Genomic DNA, 13,293 nt, shown 5'->3' with positions numbered 1-13,293 from the left:
TCAAAAGTGGTCCTCCTACAAATAATAATCAGACCAGGGACGTCACTAGGATTAAAAACAGGGGGGGGGGGGGGTGCTTAGCCCCAAGCAGAAGCATACAAAATCTTTGCGCTTGCATCTTTTTAGTACTGTATTAGAACTACAACCAGTGAAGAGGTCCAGCTAGTAAAAAGTTAAAAGCAACACACATGGTCTCTTCCATTCTCTTGTGTTGAACAACAGTTACTGTCATGTTAACGTTTAGACACATTAAAGCTGCATGCTTAGAACCTGATTATGTATATGTGTCTTAAAGTGATAGCGTATCTAATTCCTCTCTCCATTAGATAAGCTGCAGGTCTAAAGAATGCACTTTAATTATACCAGTTACTGTCCTGTAGATTGGTAGATTGGTTCAATCACAGTGGGATTCTGCTCAATAATGTTTCTGTCACAAAGTATACAGTAGAATAAACCAAGACTGGTTTTAAAGGTCACAGTGAAATCTGACAACATCAATATGAACTTTACCCAAATAACTGTATTTTGTATGGATTGATTCTGTATTTATTCCAGCAAAATGAGGATACATCAAAAACAAAAACACAAATCGGTTTTACAGAAAAGCTTCTTAAATTCTTTCTACAGACGATGATGCTATAATCCTAAAACTGTGTGTATACCCTGTCATCAGCTTGACATTATTCTGAAAACAAAGACTAAAAAAATAAATTAATAAATACAAACATTAGGGGGGGGCTTGGGAACTATTAGGGTAGCCCCTCCAGCCCCCCAACGTCACTGCTTCAGACATAGAAGATCCTCTCCTTCTCCACTCCCCTCCTCCTCCCAGATTTCTACCTACAGACAGCAGATTCAATTTGAATAATTTTCCTATCTACCTGCTCGGCGTCAAGAGACACAGGGCACAAACAAAACGGAGAGGAGGAGATTGAGCAGATTTTGTGGCTGATGTGTTGAGCTCCCAGGGATTCCTCGCTCTGTGCCGCCGGGCCTGATGGATATGGGGAGCTGCTGGATGTTATTTCTGCAGGAGGAGGAGAGACATTAAACATTGAATTAGTGGTGAGTTTCACCCACAGAGCTGAAACAGTAAATCTGTGCACAGTTAAAGTCGGTTTTGAGGGGCTGAACGTCGTCGGTTATTAAACATTAAACAGTTAGTTTGCTCGTTGGTGAATTAGAGCAAACAGGAGCAGAAACAGGAGATGTGTCACAGACGGGATGGTTAGTCTCTCATCATTCACATTAAAGCCCGGGGGAGGGATTCATGTGTGTGTTCCTGTTCTTGTCACTTTATGTGTGAATGTGTGACGTACAGGACATTTTTACAAACGTCTCTTCTCACTGTTATTGTCATTCCACTATCAGATACATAACGTGTTGTGTAATCAATCACTTCGACAGAACTAATACAGACTGTTCAAAGTTTTGTTGTTTCTTGGAAAAACTGAATGTAAATCTATGGCTTCCCAGAAATGATAGGGGACAACTGTAAATACAGTACATGATTTATAATAAATGTTGCAAATATAGTAACATTAACCTTTAGGGGGGCTGCAGGTGGGCATGTTAATGAGTGAAATGTTTCAGTTCTTCCCAATGACGAGTTCTAACCTGCTTCACACATTAATAGGGTAACCGACATGTTTTCTTGGCTCTCTCTCTCTGGGCTCTTTATGCAAAATTCCATACACCTGCTCCACCTCCAATCATGGGCAGATTATGAGACAATGATCCCAGGCATGCAAAAGCCTGTGTGTCAAACTATTTTTGTGTGTAAAGACCGAAGTCTTGCATGTTTGGGCCGACTGTCCACAAGGATTCAGAGTTCATGGTGCCTGTAAACGCACTTTTTTTTAAACCAGGTGCCAGGGTGAAAAAGTCAAAAACGCCGCCCTTGCTTTTCATGTTCGTGTCTATGGCAAATACGCATACGATGTCATCAGCCCGCCCCTCAACCCTCTAGACTTTGACTTCTTATCCCACCACGTCTCATAACAACAATGGCAGTCTACATCATTGTGATTGTGCTGCAGAAGATATTCAGCTTATTTGGGTTACTATGGCAACATATTCTGCTCCTGTGCCACTACGCTGTGCTGGAAAGGGTTCGGTTTCTTCTTCTACTGTCTGTTTGTATACAGCGCACAAGCTTTAAGTGCATGCTACGTCTCTTCTTTTCCGTTTTTGGTGTATTTATGTAGTAGAATCAGTGCCAAGAATATGTACTACAGCGTTAGTCGTTTACAATGAGTTTGTTTGGATGCAGATTTTCTTGAAACGACGGCAAGGAAATCCGGGGAAAAAAGATTGTTTTGGAAAGTGTGGACGAGTAAGTAAGACAGGCAGATGTTAAAGTTGTTAAGCCTTTGTCTTATTGTGGCTATATTTTTTGTCTCTGGATGTTTTGTCTCTTTTGTAGTTTAGTCATTTTGCATTTCTTTTTGGTCATTTTGTATCACTGTAGTTTTTTTCTCTCATTTTGCAGTAATATTTGCAGTTTTGTATCTCTTTGTAGTCATATAACATATCTTCGTCTCTTTGTAGTTAAGTGTTATTGTCACTTTGTGTCAACTTAGATTTATTTAAAGACTTATTAGTATTTTTTTCATAATATCACACTGTAGAAATCACAAAAATCAACAATTCTAGCTGAGAAAATGACCAAAACTTTTGAAAAAAAACCTTCTCATTCTGCCACATCATTCGTAGTATGTTTTGGAAACTTGGTCAGAAGAGGTGTTGAAGCAGATGTAGTACATTTACTTTTTCTTTTCCCACTATTTAACCAAGGAACTTTCTCTTGCTTACTCAGCATGTCCTTGTTCACACTCGTATTTTCACTTTGAATCAGTCAAATACAACCACAGTTGGTTGCATTAGTCAATGAGCGGCTCCACTGGAGCAGTTGAGGGTTGAGGGCCTTGCTCAAGGGCACCTCAGTGGTGGTAATAATGCAGGACCAAGCGCTCAGTGCTGAAACTCTGGGAGCCAAAGATGTGCTTCATTTTTGAATTTCATGGACTCAGTGCTGAACTGAAGAAGGGGTTTTAATCGCAGCCTCAGAGAACATCTCCTCGGTAAAGCTCTGTGTTGCAGATTCGACAGCAGCACACGTACAGCAGAATCCTGGCTCAGCAGCATGTGGCTCATGTGGTTTTCTCCTGATTGAGCTTATTAAGGCCTCCACATACACACACACACACACACACACACACACACACTCATGTCACATTGCTTTTGGGGCTTTCTCCTGCATGAATCTGTGAACAGCATGCTCAGTTGAACTTTCACATACATCAAACGTTGACATAAATCAAACTCGAGCGGCTTCTCTGTTTTTTTTATGCTTCACTTCTCTGAACGCCGGGCAGCGGGGTAACCCATAATTCCATGTATGAAATGCAGCGAATCCGGGACGAAGCGAGGACTCTGTGGCGACGACGGCCTGGGGGCTAATCGCCAACTCACCCGTGTTCTCCTCGCCCGTGTGCTTATTTTTAGAGGAGCGTTGGGAGGCCAATCCAGACGCCTGCGCTAATGTTAGTGCTCGCTGTGCTTAAGCCATCCTATTGTAGCGTAACATTTGAACACGTCCTGCAGAGCGAAGGGCGGCGAGGACTCAGGGAGATTCCCTCTGATTCATTTGGACAGTGGATGCTAACTAAGAGGCGATAAAAGCCTGTTGTTGGCATTTTTATGTGGGGTGCATCCTGACTGACCCTGTGGAGCTGCTGGAAGACAAACCTTTACAGTCAGATCAGAGATGGGGGTGTGGGGGAGGGGAGCAGATATTGTAGGTGAGTGGCGCGATGATTATGTGAGGAGCTCATCTCCCACTAGGACTTCACTTCACATATGCAGCTTTTTATAAACTGCTGAACACAGCAGGGAGAGGAAGTGGAACAGCTCAGCTGTTTGTTCCTGCTCTGTGTGAACCTGGAGATTAAAGACTAGTCCAACATTTGGGGAATGGGGACTCCCGCTCATTTGCTTTTGTTCTAAATTCACAATATTGCCTTTTAATCACTCTATTCAATTTAATTGTGGCTCAAGAATTCTATCTGTAAACCAGCAGTCATCCCCAAGCTGATTGTTCAGCATCGATAAAATCCTATGATCTCAATGCCATATGAAAAACATAAAGCATAAATAATAAACCCTGAACTCTGAGTTGACCAACTCTGAGATGGGCAACTCTGAGTCTTCGGTTTCAGAACAGCGGTTTTGAATTAGTTCAGTCAACTCTGAGTATCTAAACTGCCGACTCTATAGAGCCATCATCAATGGAGCTCCGATACTACGATTCACCATGGCAGCTGGGAGAGCGTTATTAGATATTACTGAGTGTTTATGTAGAAAACGAGCTCATCCTTAGAAAGTGGAGCAACATAACTGCAGCAAAGTAGCGATAGTTGGCGTGGCAGACAATTACGGCCCGATCTAATGTGTATAACTGAATGAAACAGTCTATTGATCTAAAGGTAATAAGTCTTTATTTTCAACCTTGCAGAGCGACACTGTGGTGTAATGGTTAGCAACGCCGCCCACGGTGCAGGGGAACGGGGTTCAACTCCCGTAATTCACAAGGCAGTTCTTTGAATGAATTATCATTTTCATTGGGTGCAATCCCCCCATGCCCAGAAAGAAAGTGGCGTCAGTTGAAAGCAGAAGAATATTGCGCAAATACGTTGACTAAGGCATATGATTTTAATCATATTTCACATATTAAACAGTAAATATAAGCAGATATTTCAACACAGAAATGTACTTAAACATTTCATAAATCTCCCGTTCGCAAAAACACTACCTCCGCAAAGAATCTGGTTGTGGATTATGTCCGCGATATGAAATGTTGAAAATGTAGGAGAATATTGTTTAGATAATATCTAATGTGATTGGAAGGAAAGGCAATCAAAATTCTCTCCCGATGGAAAGCTGCTAGAATCACTTTTATTTCGATATCAATTAGGTTGACGATGAAAGGACGGCACATTTTTTCAGAGTTGGTTCAGATTCCGGAAAAAGGCGGAGACATGTAGGGAGAAACTCACGGTTTGTGGAAGCAAACCTGCTAGCGAGCAGGTTAGGTTCACGGAGTATGTTACCCAGGTAACTGACTCAGATTTATGCTGAACTGGCTTTGTGAAACCGAAAAACCAGAGTTTCCCTCATCTCAGGATTAACTAACTCAAGGTTTTCACTAAACCTGCTTTGTGAAACGGACCCCTGTATGTAAACGTAAATCTGCAACTTTTTTCTCGTAAATTTTAATAAACATTTATTTATTTATTTATTCACCTACAATGGCCCTAATACGGCGTTGTAGAAAAACAACTTTGTTTTGTAATTTTTTCACTGTGGAATATTAGCATTTTGCATTAATGTATTCATGACAAAAACAACAGTTGCCATGTAAATTAATTGCATGAAAAACACCCATGGTGTGTAAAGCCTTTAAACTTAGTTAATTTAAAACCAAAAAATTCCTCCAGGTTTCCATCTGTTTGCAAGCTGTCAGTTATCTGAACATGATTTCAGGCTATTAGTTATCACAAAATCAACATCAGCAGACACCCACTGATCTGCAGAATGCTGCTATGGCAACAATGTGTTAAAACATTCTATTTGTGAGCTTGAATTAATCAAATGCTTTCACTGTGAATCACATGTGATACATAGAATACATCTGAATAGAATAGTGCACAAAAGAAACGTCAAGGTAATCAGCTGTAGAATCAAAAATGATGACGGCTCGGTGAGGTTGAAATCAACAGAACAACAAAAGAGCTAAATGAGGAGTGAAGGAACCTGAATCCGCTGCAGTCAGAGGCTGTACGTATGATCACACCGATGAATGGACGAGCTACAAGGCTGCACTCTGACCACCCACGCCGCCCGCCAAGGTCTCCAGGAAGCAATCGATACCAGAGGACCGGTTCAATAAAACTCTCGCTCACCTGTAAATCAGAGCAACACACACTTCCTGCCAGGGAGGCGAAGAAGAGCCGATGCCATTGTCGGATCCACTCAGGTCGAACAGGTGGATTAATGGAGCGTCACGTCTGTTTCTGCTCTGACTTGATGACAAACTACAGCTGTGGCATCACTGAAAGGTATCGACAGCCTGGAAATAAAGTCCAGTGCCAGTCAGAATTTCACTCTACACCTTGAATGAGTATTTGTGGTTCAAATCTCAAGGAAAACAAGTATTTGTCAATAAGAGAGGCTGACAGAATTAGTCTTGGTGGTCTTCCGACAGACTTAGCAGCTCAGACATTGTTTGTAGCCATACCTTCCAAAAGTAATGTCCTGTACTGCGTAGGCTTTATATGCCACAAAATCCATTTCTGTGATATTACTGAATTACGAACATGCAAAAAAATGAGAAATTACTCTTTGGAACATATACAAACCATTGTGTGGTGCTATGCTGCTCTCACAACTTCAAAGGTTTAGTGTTGTCCACAGAAGGTTATGTGCCTCCATCAGACCAACATATCGAAGTAAGATATGTTGATATAATATACGACTCATTTCCATGAAATCTACGATAGATATTTATAGTTCTCCTGTGACAAATCCACCTGATTTCCATGGCCTCATGGAATGAAGGTCTTGGTGACTCTTGGTTATTCAGTGGTGTAATGGTAGTTGATGAGGTGATGCTAGGTAGATGGGTATGGGTAGGTGGGTATATTCTCCTATATATTCCAATAGCTTTCTGATAATGGGGTATACTGTAATAACCCGTATACCTGCGTATACCCTCCACTACACCACTGAGGTTATTAATATTCAAGAGCTGACGTGAGACTCAAGTTGGAGTAGGACTAGATTCAGAACAAACCCACAGAAAACCTACCAAAACTAAAAATGAACTAATTTGCATTGATTATATTTTGGTCACTTGGAAGCATCAGCAAAGACAACATCTGATATAGTAGCATGATCATCTCATTTGAGTTTATGTATGTAAGTAACGGCTACTTACATACATAAAATGAGATGACCATGCTTACATAGTTTATGCACATTTTGAAGTATGGCATTAGAAAAGCTGCATGTAAATGGCAAAGTTCAATAAAACTGCCTCGATTTCCAAAAAATAACTCCTTAGACTTGCTTGAGGTGTTTTTTTTTTTTTTTACTTTGTTAAAAACGAGTTGATGTGCTAAATGGGATGCTTTTGGGAACACTTTTGCTGAATAAATTCTGTCAACTGCCTTTATGAAATAAAAACCTGGATGCCATATTACTTCTGTCACGTGTGGTAGGGAAAAGGGGGACTCAAATGCAGGCAACAGGACAAAAAGTAAAAGGCAAAACTTAGTATGAACTTAGGGAGGCCACAAGGGTAAAAAACAACATTCAAAAGGAAACACCAAAAATCACAAAAAGGACACGGGAGGCTGGACACAGGAACACAAGTAACTCCAGGAACATGAGGTAGAACAAGGTAGTGCAGCATGCAGGGAACGAACAGCCATGAACACAGACAATGACCCGACATGGAGACAGAGGAAACACACACACAGGTGGAACACATTAGGGCAGGTAGGGTAATCAATTTGAGAGGGTGGGGGAGTCAAGACAGCAGAAACTACAAGGACCAGGAAGTAAGATACAGGAAACCACAAAGGGGACTACAAATTAAAACAGTAAATTAACCAATGAAAACACAGATCATGACAACTTCAACTCAACAGCAAGAAAACTAAGCTCATGGTTGTGGCACCCAAGGCACTGCTCCGTATGGTTGGAGATCTTCTTCTCCAGGTGGATGGCTGCACCATCTCCCCATCACCTGAAGTCCGCAACCATGGTGTCATCCTTGACTCTACCCTTTCCTTCCAGTCACACATTAAATCAGTCACCAAATCCGCCTTCTTTCACCTCGGAATATCTTACAACTTTGACCTTCCTCCTCAGACTCTGTTGCTGAGACCCTCATCCACACTCTCGTCACCACCAGACTATTATAATGGAGTTATGATATAGTCTATTGTAATGGAGTCCTGTTTGGGGTTTCCATTAAAACCATGGACAGGCTCCAATACATCCAGAACTCAGCTACTAGGGTTCTAACCCACACCAAGCCCTGGCAGCACATCACCCCAACACTCATCCACCTCCAATGGCTACCGGTCAAGTCCCACGTCACACACAAAATCCTCCTCTTGACCTACAAATGCCTCCACGCCTTTGCCCCCCGGTACTCATCCAAACTCATCCACCAACATACCCCATCCCGTAATCTGCGGCCATCTGATTCAGGTCTGCACTCCATCCCCCGTTCCAAACTGCAAACCTTTGGGGACAGTGTTTAATTGCAAAGTTGAAGCAAATGTCACCACAGAGTTATTATGATTTCCATGTTTGAAATGATGTGGAGCGAGGATGTTTATTTCATACAAACACAAAGATTCTCTGGAGTGAAATGAAGGCAAGTGAAGTTGGGGGTGGGGAGGATGAGATGGTGGTGGTGGGGGGACTCTACATCCTGAGGCAAGTTTTGTTGATTCTTCGCCACACTGATGTGATGTATTCATGTTAAAAGAAGGAAACAGGGCAGTATAGAATCAAACTGGCACCCATACATTCATTATGTTTCTGTTTTCTGCTGTTGTTCTGCTCTTTAGCTTCAATCAGCTGTTCTTCCTCTCCAAATGAATCCGCTTCCAGTTCAAGACTCTGCTGTCCCTGGTGTTGAATTTGCCCTTCAGCAAGGGAAACATAACTGTACAATAAAAACACAATACAGTGAATACAGCAGCTGGAAGTAAAAATGAATTTGAAAACATCACATTTAGGAGGATTAAGAGAACATCCGAGTTTCCAAAGTTTCCAAAATTTGGGATTTTAAAATTTGGTGCCCAAAGAGACTATGACACAGTCTCATGGAATTGAAATCTACTGATTCTCGTACATGGACACCCCCCATTTTGCTCAGAAAACTTTCAAACTAATGTCGATCGATTACAAGTATCAACGGTGCCTGCTGGATATTTTTTGGGATGACATTATGCTTCATGATTTGGTCCTGGTCACATAAACCCTTTCTGTGGAGAAATCAAATCTATTTTGAGCTTCCAGACTCAGACACGACATAACAGGTTTTTCAAAAAAAAAAATTTGTATCTTGAATTTTTTTTCTTTTCAAATTAGTGTAAAAATGCTAAGACATTTACATTTAAATTTTCAAAGAATGTAAATTTAGGCTAAACATGTTAAATGACAACTGTTACCATTCTAAACCTCAGCAAAAGCTGATAATTTTCATCTTTTTATTTGAAAAAAGTCTGAATTTCTTGGTTTCTCTTGTTGGGACCTAACCGTTAGGACTACACAATGCGGCCTACAGAAGCCTACACATGCGGCCAGGACAAAGGGACAAAGGGGATTAAAAACTACACCGCCATTTTAGTTTCACATCTCACCCAGGTGAGAGATGCGACGCCACCCAACGAGTGCCCCATTGGCTGACAGTCTTCAGGGAACCCCGGGGGGTCCCCTGGAGCGGCCTGAGCTTTATAAACCGAAGCCGCCCGGAGAACACTCTCTTCGCTCTTCTTCACTCTTACTCTCTGGCTCCCACTCCTACCCGGGCGCTGGTTCCAGCGCTACCGGCGCAACACCACGTTGCAACGGGAGGCGACCCCCTCCTGCAGCGCACCGCTGCAACAAGAGGAACCAAGCCGGTTCCTGCCTTCCAGCTACCAGACGCTGTCTGAAGTAAGCTGACTAAATCGCCAAGCCGCGATTATATCGCCGTCCGTGGAAGAAAGAAACACGGACTGTTTTCTTTATTTGAGTTTGATCAACGAGAGGAAACCCGCTCCGCTCTCGTCTGGACGAAGCCGACTCATCACGTCCCCCGCTGACGCCGGGGACTCACGAACTACCGCCGTTACGGAACGCCGTCATCGTCTTATGCAACGATACCAGTAAGAGGCTATCAGTCTGGGCAGAGACACAAGTGATAGTGTAGGATATGCTTGTAATTCTTGTTAATGTGTTTTAAGTTCTGATCGCGGACCGCCGAGTCCGTTGGTTCATGTGCTGCTGTATTTGAATGCTGATCGTGATCGCCGCTGGGTTGATTTCTGTAACAGTGTTTCCGACTAACCTCCGCCATATTCGCGAGCTCAGAAAGCCTCTACTATCAGTTAAAAGACCGGTCTCGCGGAATAAACGCCAGTTCATTCACGCGAGCCCGTGTGATAACGGCACGCTTTCTGTCCCTCCGAATATCGCTCGCGCATCCTCTCTCTCTTTGTTTGTGACCCGCTAACACCCACACATACACGCCGCACACACGTGTCCTAAGCCAGCTGTTCCCGGCGGGCGCTAGGGACATAGCTACATCTGGTGGCTACATACGGCTATCTCTCTCTCTCTCTCTCTCTCGCTACTCCGTCAGACCTCAGTGGCTCCGCCCCTGACCGCTGCGAGGAATAGCTCCACCTCTCTCTCTCTCTCGCTACCCCATCGAACCTCAGGGGCTCCGCCCCTGAACGCTGCGAGGAATAGCTCCATCCGGTGGCCGCCCATAGCCATCTCTCCCTCTCTCTCTCTCTCTCGACACGCACGCACGCACACACACACACGCACACGCACGCACGCACACACACACATACGCACACACACACTCCACGTGTGTATCTCCCTTTGTTTAAGCTTAGCTTTGTGTGTTAGGTAGTTAGGTAATAAGGCTTTGTTAATTGCAGTGTTATTGATTGTGATCATTATTACTGATTTTAATAAATCTTATTATATTATAACTAGCGGTCTCTTGTGCTTGTTGTGTATATGTCACTGGATAACAGCAGGTTGTGAAGGCTAGTGCTTGAATTTCACGCCTTTTTAATTGTTCGATTGGTTTTGTACTCCTATGCCAATGATCACGATGATTGGCATGTGAGTATAAAACCTTCATATTGAGACTGAATACAGTTTTAGGTTATCTTTTCCCTGATCCCAGGGTGGTGCCCCGTTTATTCATGATTATATCATGATAATATATTAAATATAATTATTAATACCGATAATCATATTGATATTGATAGTTAACTGTTGATAACCAAATCTGCTCCTGCTACAACCCCAACACTCTTATGAATATTAGAAAAAAAGGGTGAGATTTATCATGTACATTTAAATTGCAAAGTACAGTATATCTGCAGCAAAGTGCTCTGGGGAGAATTCACCAGTGGCTTTTGTGATTGCTAAACCTGCAAAAATAAGACAAAATGATGTAATTCTCAAACAGTGTAATTTGCAAAGCACCCCCACAAGGTAAAATGCACCTCTAAATGTGCTGCCAAGCAGATAGTGTCTCTGTGCATATTCACATTAGATAATATGCACTTTTAGCACAAAATTGGCCCAGTTCTACACATTGTAACACGTAACATTACATGTTACAACAATTATGTGGCAGCTCTTGACACAGGAGTGAAGTCACTAGTCTAAGATTTATATATATATATGAACAGATATATTGATATTAATATCAATTTAGATAGAGAGCGATTTCATTTATTATTTATTTATTTATTTCAAGTAATATAATGGAAAGTGTTCCTGAATAGAATCACCTACTCAAGCTTTAATGTTGCAAAGTGCTTAGAAACAAGAAATAAATACAATAAAGCAATAATTATGAAATAAAATATGGATAAGTAAATTGCAGATAGAAACATTTTTTTAAAAAGAGTTTTAAAAAGAGATTAGGTATTGACTAATTTAGTAGACCTAATCTCGGGAGGTAAGTCCTTCAGTGTGTGCGTATGCAGAGTTGTGTGCACAATGGATGCATAGGATCATTCCTACACAAGTGTGTAATTTATCAACTTGTACTTGTATGTAGAAATGTGTGTAAATATAAGCACAGCTCTGACCATGCTTACGCAAAGCATCTAGTGTTAGAACAGGGGAACTGCATAAACAATCATAACATCCACATATGTTTTGTATTTTCTTTGATTAATAATTACTCACTTAGTATTTGTGTGTAGTTAGAAACAGACATGTGGCCTAATTGGTGTCAAAATCTATAAAAGACACCCGTGACAGGTTTGAAAATGTAACATGGCTCATCTTGCATTACTGGAAGATTTAGTAAACGATGCATTTTCTGAGAGTACTCTGATCAGTTTGGTGAGAGAACAGAGTGGCTTCTGGGTAGGTACTTCTTTCTGAAACAGATATTGCTTGATTAATGCCATGATTTGGGACCTATGTTGGAGCAGAGAAACGAAACAAATGAAAGCCATTCCTGTACACATCACAGTCTGATCCATCCCTGGATTTTTGGCAGCGTACCAATCTATCGTAAATGCCAGAGATAGATCGGGCATTTCCCAGCACTCAATGAGCAAGATGATGCCATCAGTCTTAGATGCCATAATTTCCCTGGGCCTACTTCATCCAGTCTTTCATATCATGACATACCAGTCTTTCATATAGCAACTTTAAGGCCTATAGTACCCCTTTTCTGGTGAATATTTGTGAACACTCTGTGAGCTCCTGTCCCTCCCTCCAAAAAAGCCCAGTCTGATCTGATTGTTTAGCTGGTCCCCCATCTGTCCGCGACTCACCCTCACTCCCCACATTCAAGTCCCGGTTAAAAACATACCTTTTCTCCCAAGCCTACGACCTCCCCTACCCATAGCCGGTCTCTCCATCACCTCGCTCATTAATGTCTCACTGTGTACTGTCTCTCCCTCGTCTCCCCCTGTATGTCTCTACCCTGTTTCTTTTGTGTCCTTGTAAGCGTCTTTGGGTTATTGAAAAGCGCTATATAAATTAAATTAATTATTATTATTATTATTATTGTTGTTGTTTTTTTTCATAACCAGATAACAAGAGTTGTACTGCTGAGGAATTTGTTTTAATATTAATTTGAGAAGTGAATACAATGGACATTTAATTTTTCACAGCAGAAACTTGACATGGAAAGGGTGTGCCAATCTAGTCGCTGGGCAGCTATCATGTGAATGTGACATCACCAATTTATGGAAGAAAAAGCAAGATTTCAATTAAGGGGGTTTCAGTGGGGGAGGATAACTGCGTCTTGTTTCTCAATTAATCCCTGGTGTCTGGGTTATTCGGTTCATGTTCCAGTCTGTTTACCTGCTTTCCCTGTTCTCGTGTATCCAAGTGCTCCCATCATTTATTGGATTTTCTCCAACTGCCTGCCTTTGTTTTCAGACTCTTCTCTTCTGTTGCTTGCCTTTTTGGACTTCATTTGAAAATGTATTATTATTAAGCAACCTTTGTTCCACC

At 41.8% G+C, this 13,293-nt stretch overlaps 1 protein-coding gene across 1 annotated transcript in view; it reads left to right on the top strand.

The window, feature by feature from the left end:
- Positions 1-13,293, top strand: part of grm8b (glutamate receptor, metabotropic 8b) — a 289,477-nt gene that overhangs the window by 218,010 nt on the left and 58,174 nt on the right. The window lies entirely within an intron of this gene.

The sequence above is a fragment of the Eutrigla gurnardus genome (assembly GCF_963514095.1).
Source record: "Eutrigla gurnardus genome assembly, chromosome: 9".
Taxonomy (NCBI): Eukaryota; Metazoa; Chordata; class Actinopteri; order Perciformes; family Triglidae; genus Eutrigla; species Eutrigla gurnardus.
Note: the sequence above shows the minus strand (reverse complement) of the source record. Positions and strands in the feature narration are given on the sequence as shown.